Source organism: Tachypleus tridentatus, chromosome 7 (assembly GCF_004210375.1).
Source record: "Tachypleus tridentatus isolate NWPU-2018 chromosome 7, ASM421037v1, whole genome shotgun sequence".
In the NCBI taxonomy this organism is placed as follows: Eukaryota; Metazoa; Arthropoda; class Merostomata; order Xiphosura; family Limulidae; genus Tachypleus; species Tachypleus tridentatus.
Window position 1 is genome coordinate 66,807,072 of NC_134831.1, and position 14,286 is coordinate 66,821,357.

Here is a 14,286-nt window from a genome sequence, read left to right on the forward strand (position 1 = left end):
CTTTAACTGTTTTGAAGATTTACGAAATAATAAAAAACATTATTAAAATTATAAAAGAAAAAATAGCTAAAATATTTTCGAATCGCCGATGGATGACAAAAAATATTTTAAAGTAATTTTAAGTTATAAAGGGTTAAAATTTAAAAGTGAGTATAACAGAACCCTCGTTCACGCGTGAACAGTCTGTAGTATCAAATACGACACCACAACTCTTTCAAGCAAATTTCAGGAATACAGTGTAAATGTTACTCACTTGTGTATAAATACCATTAATAGTCTGTCAAAACCAGCTGGTTTAGGGTTAGTGGTCGTCTGATAAGTTACTAACCCTACACCAAATATAAGAAAAGATTCTAAAAGTTAGGATATAGAACCAAAGTTGCATTGTTTAGTAAAATCCAAAATCGAGAAATCCTAACGCTATTCTTAAGTGATTAGTTTTTTAATGTAGTTTTTTCAGACTGAAGTATACCATAAATGTTCTATATTCTCGATTTGTAATGCAATAAATTACAATATGTAACTAAAATTATTAGCATTTATCAATAATTGTCTAAACTTGTAGGTTCTATGTGTCTACCTTAATTTGAAATCGATTGGTTATCGCTTGCTTACAAACGCGCAATACACGTGCAAGAATTTTCTCGAAGTAGTGTTACAATATTTTTAAGACATCAAAATCCTCAATGGCTCAGCAGTAAGTTTGATGGTTTACTATAACACTACAAACTGGATTCCGATACCCACGGTGAGAGAAACAGAAGTAGTTTAATGTGTAGGTTTGTGCTAAATGACCTATAAGTAAAAATTAACCAAAGTTTACAATCGAATAAATACGTTTAACACAGCAACATCTTAAGCACAAACCTCCGTCTACATATTACTAGAATACATTTTCTAAACATATATGGTTTTTCTATTACATTACCTATATAATAACTGAGCATATTTGTCCACCTTTCGTAAGCGCTTGGGTTATAGGTTTTTTATTCATTTCTATCAAGACTTCTTGAACCTACATGCTTTTCTAACATCATAATAACTGATATTCACATTTTAAAAGGTAAAGCTGCAGACTTGTAACTGGTTATTATTATACGAGTTGCTTGCTTTATAGGACAGTTTGGCACTGTGTGTTTCCTTATGAGAGAAACACAGCACGGTAAAGCATACATGATCTAAAGGAAAGATTCGCATCGAATCTATATGCTGTTTTAAAATAAAGATTCGTCATTGTATTGATATATTGCTTTGCAAGAAACATTTGATGTTCTCTAAATATACTGTTTTATAAGAAATGTTTGTCATTCTATAAATACACTGATTCTGAAGAAAAATTCGACATTATTTAGATATACTGCCTTAAAGAAAAATTCGACAATCTGTTAGTATACTAGTTTACAAGAACAAATTAATATTTATTGATATACAACTTTGCAAGAAAGACTTGACATTCTACAGATACACTGCTTTGAAAAAGGATTCTACATTCTATAGGTATACTGGTTTACAACAACGAATTGATATTTATAAATATACTGCTTTACAAAAGCGATTCGTGATTTTATCGATAAACTGCTTTATAATATGGATTTAATGTTCTATAGACACACTGCTTTACAAGAAATATTTGATATTTTAAATATGTACTGCTTGACAAGATAGATTCGACATTCTACAGATATACTGGTTTACAATAACGATTTGATAATTGTTGAAGTACTGCTTTACAAAAACGTCCATGGTTATGCTTGCTTCTACAACAGATCATTTCCTATATGATATGACTAAAATCTAATACGGATAAACTGAGTACTAAAATTAGCAGCTAACTTAAAAGAGACTTAAACAGTGTTTTAGGATAAACCATATTGAAATTAGATTTGTTAACAGGAAGTAAAGCACCTTGTTAAGTTGTTAAGCTTCTTTGTATATGTTAAATAAGCTTAACAGTACAAGACCGAAGCATATCTTGCCATATCTAACACAGTGGAACTAAAATCTCATAAATTCACATTCTGTTAGCAACTAAAATGTGCTCTAGCACAGCTTGGCGTTCCGTTGTCCTTACAGCCACTGAATCATGCCGTGATGGTGAGCCATCATCCGGGAAATGATGAAATATGCACAAGTCGGCAGGAGAAGATAAGCAACCTTAAGGCACTCACGAGCTTTCTAGCTTCTATTAAAACTGATTCTATTAAAATTCTTTTCTCTGTACCCTATCAAACAGCAGAAGCGGAACAAGTTAGCGACCAGCTAGGTGTTATAAATTTTGCTTGAAAGTCTGGTTGTTCGTCTTTTGTCAACTAAATATGCGGCCAATCATTCTTAAACCACGCGGACAAAACCTAGTACACCGACGTTCTACTTCACGTTCAAAGGGTTGCAACGGGTAATAATTTATAACGTTGTGGTGGTGCGACTTTTTCGCAGAGATCATGAATCGTAGTATTTAATGGGAAAGTAAATTATGCTTGTCAGGTAAAAAGTTCACCAGGCGACTCTGCTATGCCCCAAGAAGAAATGGAAACGCTTTGGAACGCTGTCGCTTCCCAGAAATATCTCCTCCTATGTCATTGCGTGATGTTCTGGGCAGATGCTTCGTGTTTTTTTGTTGTTTATTTTTGTTTGTTTGTTGTTGGTTGTGTTTTTTTTTTTACAGTATTAAGTTATTATAATTTAAAAATAAAAATCGTGTGCAGATAACGTAAAATTGGTGGTTGTCGCGTACTGATTTATCTATCACATTAACGTAGCCTGGGATATAACGTTATTTCTTGAGAGGTCTGCCTGTACTTGTCTTTAGCGTAATAATTGGGACCTGGTAAAATGGAACCACCAACATACGAATGGATTTAGATCATGATATATCTACTCATCATGAAACGAATGATTGGACCACTTCTGTGCATAACTTGTTATAGAGTGAAACTTTATACGACTCAAAGTCTTCATTAAAGAAAAAATCAACTTAGTTTTCAAAACTCTGTCATGAAATTCTAACATTTTTGAAACTTCAAAAACGTTGAAGTTTTGCGTTGTAAATTTCAAAAATATCTGAGGAACCTCTTTTGAAGATAGTTAATATGAAAATCGTTTCATTTACATGAGTTTAACATTTTAAAATGTTACTTATTCGTTTATCAGCGAAGTCTAAAAATAAGGCATAGCGATAAGCTTTACTGTATAAATTAAGTAAATATCTTCTTAAAAGCAGACAACGGTCAGTCATTATTTCATATATCCTAAACTGGGACTAATGAGTTTGAACCTTATATCAAGGTTGTACTATTATACATATAAATGCGTTCACCTTAACTGCTCACTTTACAATATTACTAATGTTCTGATTGTGTAATTTACTTTATGGTTTATATATATTTACACTAACATATATACCTGCTTTACTGATCATTTCTTTCCTTCGTTTTAAGCAACTCCATGTTTTAAAATATGATTTGAATCGTCAATTTTGATTTGAATCAAAATGTGTCAATATATCTTGCTTTTGGATACCGCTGATAACAGAATAAATGAATTTCGAAACGTTCAACTCATTTTAAATAAAATATTTTTCATCTTAAATATCTTATTTCTATTCATGCAAACTTTTCTGAAGTTTTTTAAAAAATTCATCAGAAAGGAACTTAATCCACCTCAAACGTTTTAGAAAACTGAACCACCTTAAACAAACATCGATGCAGACTCCGTTTTTTCCTATTTCATTTTCTTAACGTTGTTTTATTTACAAAAAATACTTCTCTGTCATATAAAGTTATTTGTGTCCACCTTGAGCAACGTCGCAAACTGGAATGTAAATTTGGAAGTGATATTATGTAACCAATTTTTTAAAATGAAATATATACATATACAACTTAAATTTTATTTTTTTTACACTATACCTAAGTAATTTTCGAACGTATCTTACAATACAACACCATCTTATCAATTACGTATTTCATTTCCTTTCATATAAGGCCTGGCGTGATATAGGGCTTAGTATGTCCAGACAAAATCCGAGGATTCTTGTTTCGAGACCCATCAGCAGACGAGAGCAGCTCAAGTGTTAGGGGTAGGTGGTATTGACTTGCTATCTTTCCTATAGTCTATTATTTAGTTCAAAATTACAGGCACGATTATACACTGATAACCCTCTTTTCTAGTTTGTCCTAATTTCTGGAGGTTAGTGAGATATATACGTATATATATAAAACTATGCCATTATTTAAACTTACTACGTAGGTCAAATTTTAAAGAGTGTTACTGGTACAGTAACTAAATGCTGTGCACAAATCAGAACACATCAAAACGCAGTCACGAGCTTATACTCTGGTCTACTACAGTGAAAACGTATATAATTATGTTGTTACAATACTAAATAAAATAATAAATATTTTATGGCACAGACTTTTTCAACGCAAACATTATCACTCACTCATTCTTTGTATGTTCGGTTGAAGAACTTAACGTCTGCCCTTTCTTTGTTCTATAGAGTTGTTAAATTAGTTTTGTCTCAAAAAAAAAAAAAACCAACCCCACGCTTACACAATAAGAGGCTCCGGCATGACCAGATGGTTAAAGTACTCGACTCGTAATCCGAAAGTCGCGTCACACCAAACATGCTTCCCCTTTCAACCGTGGGGCCGTTATAAAGTTATGGTTAATCCATAACTATTCGTAGGTAAAAGAGTAGCCCAAGAGTTGGCGGTGGGTGGTGATGACTAGTTTCCTTTCCTCTAGTCTTACACTGCTAAATTAGGAATGGCAAGCGCAAATAGCCCTCGTGCATTTTTGCGCGAAATTCAAAACAAACCAAACCAAATACACAAGAAGAAAAATAAAACAATCGTGTTCAAAACTTATTTAACGTTCTAGCTCTCGTTGGATGCAAGGTAGAAAGAATGTCTGTACAATATCAAAAATAATCAACTGATCATAAAGAACTACGTAAGAAACGCTTTAGGCGAGAGTTTTTCAGGTTCAGGAACTTACCCTCTTAGATGATACAACAGAAATATAATTAGCCACATAAGCAACATCCAAATAAAATTACAAACTGTTCATAACTACAGATACCACATGATTTAGGAATATGCTCGTAAAAGTGAATTATAGGTTTCATTGCACTTCATTGAAAAGAGCACCTATTAATCATGAAGTTACGTGTATACATAAAACATGTTTACGACCATTTTATTAACGTCATAATATTTGCGCAAATCAAGACCAGATTGTTATTTGTTTTTTTGAAAAACTATTTTATAGAATGCAAAAGTTATAAATAAATAGTAATACAATGTTACGAGGGATATTAAGTACTAATATTTCGAGAAATGTCGTAAAAAATAACTGATTTGAAAACAAATTAAAAAATTCCAAATACACAGAAATGTCAGCTTTTGCTCCCTTTTCTATTTATACAATACACAAAACAAATGTCATAATATCACGACCACGTGTTCGTTCAAGAGGAACGAGGTTGTTTGAAATTCTACATATAAATAAGATTTATAGGTCTATTTTAACTTGTCCCGAAAACAAATACTCGAACGATCTGAAGTCCCTGTATGTAAGGCACCACCTGGCGGCTTTCACACGTGAATAATAGTTGGCAGGAAATAGTCTGCTGTAATAAAAATATAATAAAATATTTGTTTTACATGTATGTGTCTGTTTTATGTGTTTATTAAAATATACGGAATAACAGCTTATTTACATAATCGGATTTCCGCACACAGAGGAGAAACAACATATACATTTAGGGGATTATGACATAACATTTCCACTTATGAAATATTTCCATTCTACACAGACACACACACACATATATATATATACACACACACATTTGGTGTTATACGTTGAATCTTTTTTAACAACTGGGTTACACATCTCAAGTACATCATCCATTTTGATTCAACTACTTAGTTCTAAGAAATAATTCACCCCTGTAGTGATGTTACTATACTGCAGGTCTCCAAGTGGTAAGTAAGTCTATGGGCTAACAACGCTAAAATTTGAAGTGGGCATAGCAGTTAGCCCAATAAGGCTTTCCTCTGAAACCAAAACAAATGAACAAACTTCACTTCAGAAATAAAACAAACGGGTAAAAAATCCCACCTTTCATACAGTATGATACGTCGTGTTTTGTCTTAAAACACGAAAACACAAATTCAAACATACACTCCAGGTATCTTTCAATTTACCAAATTCAAATATGGCATATTAAATTTCATATCCTTTTCTGTAGGCTAAAATTCAAACATGAGTTGTATTCCATGTACCTTTCAATTGCTCAAAATTCAAACATCGGTTATTACTCGATTTACCTTTATATAGGCTGCCACAAGAATCTACATTCAAATTATTTAAAAACTACTCTGTCAAACAAAACAGAAATTTGAACTGATATTGAATCAGACAATACGAAAAACGAAAGTTAAGACATATTAAACTATTGATCTATTAAAGTAAAAATACAAACCAGCCTTCAAGATTATACGATATATTATATTTTTAGTCTTAGATCAAATAAAATTTAGAGATAAATAGTTCGTTCTTATACTCTAAAACTTCGTCCGTACACACCAGCTATGGAAATGAGAGGTAAGTAAACCTCATGTATTTTCTTTATGATACCAATATTGTGGACATGAAGGACATCTTATACGCACATGGTCTGAGCACTTAGGCTATAGACACCTTTCTTTCAGTATTAACTGTTCCTAATTTTGAATTACTGGTCAAAGCGAATAGAGCCAGTCAGCAGCACTCACTGTCACAAGGTATTTTATATTATTTTGAAATGAATAACGATATTAACTTCATTCTTATAACGCACAAGTGAGAAACATATTCAATGGCACGAATACTGGACCTTATGACCTACAATCCCATACGATAACTATTGGGACATGCCGGCACACAATATTTATGAAAAATAATACGATGACAAAACAACGACAGTTTATATTAGCATTTAACTTGGACATTTAATTTAGATTGTTGTCATCTTTTAACAAATACAAGAAGAAAAGTAAAACAATAAACCTTACACCAAAGCTTGTGCTCTTTTAACATTAGAATAAATAAGCCTAAATAAGTGAACTTGTTCCTTGTCAAAAATACTAACACGTAGGAACTAAAATTAAAATTCTATAGTTTAAAACCATCAGCTCTGTTCGGATGAATACCTCCCTTGAGATTCTCATATTCTACTGTATAGAAATTTAGATACAAAGACATATAAAATATGGATATAAAAACATTGTATTTGGCTCGGAGCAACTTATCAGCTAGATGTTCTACATTTAATTTCCTTTGTTTAAACGTGTCAAATGGGTGTTCTATATCTAAGCTTCACTGTTTAAACGCGTCAACTTCGTATCCAATCTTTAATGTTTAAACGTATCAGTTGAACGTTCTATATCTAATCATCACTATTTAAACTCGTAAACTGAATGTTCTGTATTTCTCCTTCACTCTTCAAACGCATCTCCTGAATTTTCTACATCTAACATTCACTGTTAGCGCATAACTGAATGTTCTACATATAACCTTCACCGTAAGCGCATAACTGAATGTTCCACATATAACATTAACTGTAAGCGCTTAACTGAATATTCTATGTCTAACCTTCACTGTAAGCGCATAACTGAATGTTCTACATATAACCTTCACCGTAAGCGCATAACTGAATGTTTCACATATAACATTAACTGTAAGCGCTTAACTGAATATTCTATGTCTAACCTTCACTGTAAGCGCATAACTGAATGTTCTACATCTAACCTTCAGTGTAAGCGCATCAACTGAATGTTCTATGTCTAATCTCTGCTAGTTTAACAAAAGTATTTTAACTTATAAAACGACTGCTTTTGCAGAAATTCACTTTTATTTAGTTTCTTATGAAAAACAAAAGTGGACGAATAGCTAAAAGACAAGATACATAGATGTATAAAAGACATCGGAATCTTTATGGAGAACAAGCGAATCAACGAATGACGACCAGATGGGTTGATAAATGACAAGATGAACTGACGGAGGACAGATGAACAAATGATACATGCGAACGGACTGATAGATGAACAGAAAGACAAATAAATGACGGGTGAGTGAATGAACCAACTTGCAAACTACTGAACAGTTTGATGAATTAATAGCGCTTTAAGACAACACGTAAAGACAGATTATCACGGGTTTTGGTTCACTGTCAACTTCTTCAATAAACTATTAGAGTGAATACACACACACACACATGCTTTTTCTATGCAAACAATTTGGGTAGATTTAACTTCCTGTAACTGTCGTAATCAATACCAAAATATCAGCTACGATTAAAAATGAGACGTGGATCGTGTCAATTGAAGAATTAAAGCAGAGAGGAGCTTCCCTGGTATTGGAGTTTTCATGCCTAGTGATCCACTGGAGTATCCGGATTCTCAAGCTGATTGGAACCCTTAGGGCGGAAAGCACGACTCGACAGCCGTTATTAGGCACCGAAATGTTCTTGCTTGCTGGGCGAAAAGTTTACCTTACTTTACTACAGCGTTTACAGTGACATAAAGAGCCCCACCCTGAAGGCTGGAATTCGTTAATACTGTTGTATCGTCAGTGTTATTAACACCTTTGTTGACGTAACAGGAGCTGTCCCTCTCAGGAGGCAAACAGAGAGTGTTCTTGTAACACGTGAGGCGTTCTGTAAACAATATTTGCTACGTTTCACCTCAGGTTGTATCTGATTGGTTAAAGACTGTATCCAAACGTCTTCCAGTCAACGGTTTTCCCATTCCTTTCTTTCTTGTTCTCACAAATAATAAAGCGTCTTTCTCGAGAACTGGGCAAATACTGATTTATTCCACCATAGCTAGAGACCCTTCTTCTGGAAAACGTAAGAGATAAACACATATACTTGACCGTTGTCTCCCTACTCTCCACGCTGCTACACAACAAAAGCAAAGTATATTTTCTTCTTATATTTAAGAGCTAAAAACTAAAAGACTATCCAAACCAATACCTATGAGAAAAATAACCTCATTTTCTTACAGTTATGGAAATATCTATATATAAAACTGTTATAAATACAGTTAACAATACAATGAATGTATATAATACATATAACATATAACATGCTGAATGAATACTCACGCAAAACTGTATAGATCAGTAACGACAATTCATACTTGCTGAATTTTGCTGAAACCCTGGAGAATGAACCGGAATACTGTGCAAAATATTTTCTAATAGGTGTATTAATATACTGAAGAATTACTAGGTAAAATAAAAAATACTGGATGTATGTGCGTGTTTATATATGTGCATATATTTATGAGAATGGGCAATATATCCGACACGTGTTAGATCTTTAAGTATTATTTAAACCACTTGTGAAAGTTTAATATTATATTATTAACTGATCTGCACGTTATACGTCCACGAAGTGAAGTTCACGTGACTCACTCACAGTATATTTGTCAATTTCTGGTTGTACTCTGTATTAAAAGGTAAAATGCTTAACACAGAATGTCCCTCTCACATTTCTACATCAGTTATTTTCTCGTACATTCGGAGAACACGCTCCAAAAAAGTAATAATCTTAAATTCTCTTTCAATGAAAGAGCGTTTTTATGGCGCATGCGTTAAAAGACTTCAGCAAGAATTTTTTTAGCTCAATGCATGAACTCTAAACTCGCATGAAGGTTTTATAAGTATACAGTTATACTTAGTGATTTCGAAGCTGTTTGCTAAGATGATACGCGGTTATAATATTATTAAAAATGTGCATTGCTAATTGTCAATGTACGTATTCGATAAGTTAGTTACACAAAAAATTGTCAGAAAGTCATGGGATAAACACAAGGATGAATAGTTGTTTGTCCATGAAAACAAAATTCCACAATGGGCTATCTGTGTTGTGCCCATTGCAGGTATCTATACTCGATGTTTAGCGTGGTAAGTTCTCGTAACCATCACTGAGCTACGTTGTCGGTGGGGGTGGTAAGGATGAATGGACTGTTAAAGGAAATCAAGATTACACAGAATGTTTATTAACTCACACTCTTGGTTTATTGTAAGTCGTTTTCTACAGCTGGCACGTAACTATGGTATTGATTTGTTATAATTAAAAAATGTTAACATTTTCCAATGAAATGTAGCAGTGGTTAATTTATCCTCATTTCCTTTAAAAGTAGAACATTTTGTATAACCACTCTCATGATGCCTTTTCCAAAATGGCTGAAATACAGTAGTAATTATTTGTTGATTAATACTTAACGAATACATCTTTCAGGTAGTAACACTGCTTCGTATATTGCAAATAAAACTTCAAAAGCTCTAACTTATCCGCCACAATTTCCTTCAATAGTAACTATTGTTCCATTAAGTAAATCAACGAAATGGTTGACGTGAATAATTTGTGGAAACCCTGTATATTTATCTCTGTGGTTTGGCAATCATCAGAATTCGATTTTAATATTTTGATCACAAAAATTACGCTAATATGCAACGCATGTCAGGCTTCTTTCCACACTTCCATCTGCTAATCGGTTGTTCCTGTAGCACATGTTGGACTTCAGCTTCACAACGTTTCCATTCGCGTTAACACTAACACTGGAACTAGTTCTAAGTGTCAATCCTACCCATACAGACATCTCTACGGCTTCAGGACATCTGTCAGTTCTGATCACTCAATTAACAAAAGGTTTAATGCGCACCATCTCTTTAAACAAAATAGAACCTTTACTCAACGTCCAAGTATTAAGTACGAAACCGTCTATTATCGGTTAACTTAATGTTTTATCCTACTTAACGAAAGGTTTTATACGTTACTAACTCTTAAACAAAATAGGCCCTTTGCGCAACGTCCAGGTATCCATCTGTTACAGGTTTATTTCCTGTTTTGTCACAGAACCATAACATGAGGTCAAAGTACTTAAATAGCTTTAAGCTTCATCTACTCATACATATATATATATATATATTTAACGAAATGGACGCATTTAACAGGACAAGGAAGGAGTGAAAGTGGTTACCTTAACCTCCATATTACACTACAGCTACAACACTGCTTTATTATTTACAAACCATGACGTTGCGAGTGCAATACAGAAACGTCACACGCAATATTTGTGTTGTAGCACTATAAAACTATTGGTATGTGAATAATATGACCATGACCACTAAGAACCGAATTTTGGTTTCACGTCTCGCTGTGAACTAATGACTACTTAGTTATCCCTAACGCTACGTACAAATTATATACTTAAGATAATCTAATATTTGACATCCAGAAATAAAATTGCAAATTATATATTTAAATAGCAACACCTATTAGTCCCAATAACTGACCTCAGTTATTTAATACTTTAGTAAGGTAATTCTGTTCCTGTTCACTAAATTATTTTAAATAACTTTGGTCATTGTTTTCTGACAATACGATCTTTTCCGTTGATTCTTTCATTGCGACCTCTATAGATAAAGACTCTTCCAGTGCCAGATTTAGTCTTAGATACACAATAAAAACGACAAGGAACAAGCTTTGATATTTTATTACTTCTTCGAAGCTTGAAAATGGTAAGTTTTGTGAAGTTTGAATAGAACACCCTTTCCCCAAGGTGTCACAATATTCCGAAGTCAGTCACTAGACAATGTTCTTAAGAGAGAAAATACATCGAAGTGAAAGAGATAAAAACACAAATAACGTATTTTCTAATCATTCAAAGGCGCATAAACTGAAGTTTGTTAAGCAGGCTAACTGGAAATGTAAGTAATAGACAGTACTTTTAAGTACTGATACAACGCTTCTGTGAATTAATGTGAGACTACTTTCAGAATTATTCGAAAATAAATTCGTCGAAATGTTATCAACGGTGATTAGACATCAAATAGATAAGATATGGAGAAAAAAAATGCTCTAAGTAAGTGTTTTGGAACTGAAGAAAATGTTCTGTAGTAGTACCGTTATGACGTCGTTAAATCTATGGCTAGCTTTTTCATAAAGGCGCGAAATTAACGAGAAAAGAAGACATTATAAATGTATCCGAAAGACAGCAGGGCATCCGCGATCATTCGGTAGGCTTATAGTTATGTGTTTTCCTTTCGTGTATAGAGCGGTATCCGCCCAACGTTGATATTACAGTGCCCGCAATGAGTTCCTTTGATCGTTCTACTAAATCACATAAAACCCTCTTGGGGCCTACGCGCTCAATTTTAGCTAGGTAATTGTGTTAATAAATTTTCACAAAAAGGCAAAGAAGAAAATATTGTCTAGCAGATGGCAGAAGAGACACCTAATGCAAAGTCTTCACTGTGTTATGATATACAAACACGAATGTGCCAGAAGGATACGCCAAGACATTGAATGGTATTACTTTAACCCATTTTAATAACACGTCTGACGTGTCTATAAACGAAATGCCTTCGTTTGTGTGAACCACATTTACATCTCTTAACACGAATCACGAACATGGTAAAACATACAAGGACATGCATTGCAGTAGTAACAAAGTGATGAAAAATAGACGACCACACAAGCAAAATGTATACTGAAAATAAGTATATCCAGCTTCTTAGGAATTTCTATATTCACCAAGAAAAAACCGAAAACTATACAGAAATCGTATAGGTTAGTATAGCTATCCATAATACAGTTTTAATATACCTAAACGATGTGATTCAGCAAAGTTAGAAACATATAGAAAAATTCACAAACTAAGTTATCCAAAAGAAACTAAAGGGTTTATTAAGTATAAACTCTACAGGATATTGAGTAAAAACAGTAAAAACAGAATGGTGTGAAAACTATGATGTAAAATCAGGCAATATTACCATAATTTAACTCTATTTTTTTTCTTGGAAACAAATCAGTTTCAAAACAAACTTAAACATAGTTATTGTTGATTTTATTCCAACACCACTGATACAAGACTGGATGGAACAATAAAGACTGAAATCGTCTTTCAGGACGAGAACGAAAACGAAGAGAAAAAAGTTGAATATGTAACGACGGGTCTAGGAATAAGGTTCCTGTTTTTGAGGACTGGTGATAATAAAGGACAAATCATGAACATTTCACAACTAAATCTCTTCATTAGTTTTCGGTAGTTTGGTTTCATTTAATCATGAGAAGAAAATGCACACCAATGCAGCTATGTTACTTTATCTGTAAGCATCCTAGGCCGCTATACAAGTTTAAATATGCTCAGAGTTATGAGATTTATCTGTATATCTCCGATTGGTGAAACTACTGACCACTCGTCCTCCAAAGCACAGAAGGGTCTGTTCTTTCTTTCTCTGTAGTTGAACACAAAGCTACGCAATGGGCTATCCGAGCTGTGCCCACCAGGAATATCAAATTTTTCTTTTCGATCTTGTAAGAATCATCTTGTGGCCACATTACATCAACATGGCTACACGTACGTATTCATGAAGATGTATATAGTTTATCTTTACCTAACACTACATGTTATTGTGTGAAACAACAGAAGTATGATGCATAACTACACAAGTGATAATGTGCATTACATAGATAAATGCTTGCTGGTTAGACGTTAGTGTATACATGTGCACATATACCATGTGTACGCGTGTAAATGTATGATATATATAGATAGACAGATATAGATCTACAATAAAATGTTATGTGCATGTGATTTTATAACGTACAGCTGCCTTTAAAATACTTTTGTATATGTTAATGTATAGCTAAAAGAATAAAATAACAAAACCACGCACTTCCGGAAGGTCTAACGTCGAAAAGTGTGGAATTATCAACTTCTTATTTTACGATTAACTAATTTTCTATCTTGTGTGATTTCTTAGCAGCATGTACATGTTTATATGCTTCTGAACGTTTACCACCAGAATATATATAAATCACAATTGTTTGTTATACAGTTGAATACATACTATGAATATGTATATACCTCTATGATGTATACAGCTAGGATCCTGAACACTTGCATACAAGTATATATATGTTACTTCACCGTATAAAGCTGCATAACATATATATGTGGTTCCCCGCCGGTAAGTCTACGGACTTACAACCCTAAAATCAGGAGTTCGATTCCCTTTTGTAGACTCAGCAGATAGTCCAATGTGGCTATGCTATACGAAAACACACACTTATACGTATGTGAATATATATCATCATGTGATATGTACTACTACATACCTAAATATACTTGCATACGCATGGCTATTAGTGTCTATGCAATATTTTATATGTTATATTGTGTACCTGCACCTCTGTGGATGTACCTTACGTTAAGCTACAAGGTATAG

At 33.4% G+C, this 14,286-nt stretch overlaps 1 long non-coding RNA gene across 1 annotated transcript; it reads right to left on the reverse strand.

Annotated features, from left to right (window-relative positions):
• Window positions 1–5,240: 5,240 nt before the first annotated feature.
• On the reverse strand, window positions 5,241–9,036 carry LOC143255874 (uncharacterized). The gene is made up of 2 exons (XR_013030907.1): window positions 8,323–9,036; window positions 5,241–5,629 (listed from the first exon to the last, which is right to left on the reverse strand). It is a non-coding gene; the product is annotated as an uncharacterized LOC143255874 (long non-coding RNA).
• Between the last annotated feature and the right edge of the window lie 5,250 nt (window positions 9,037–14,286).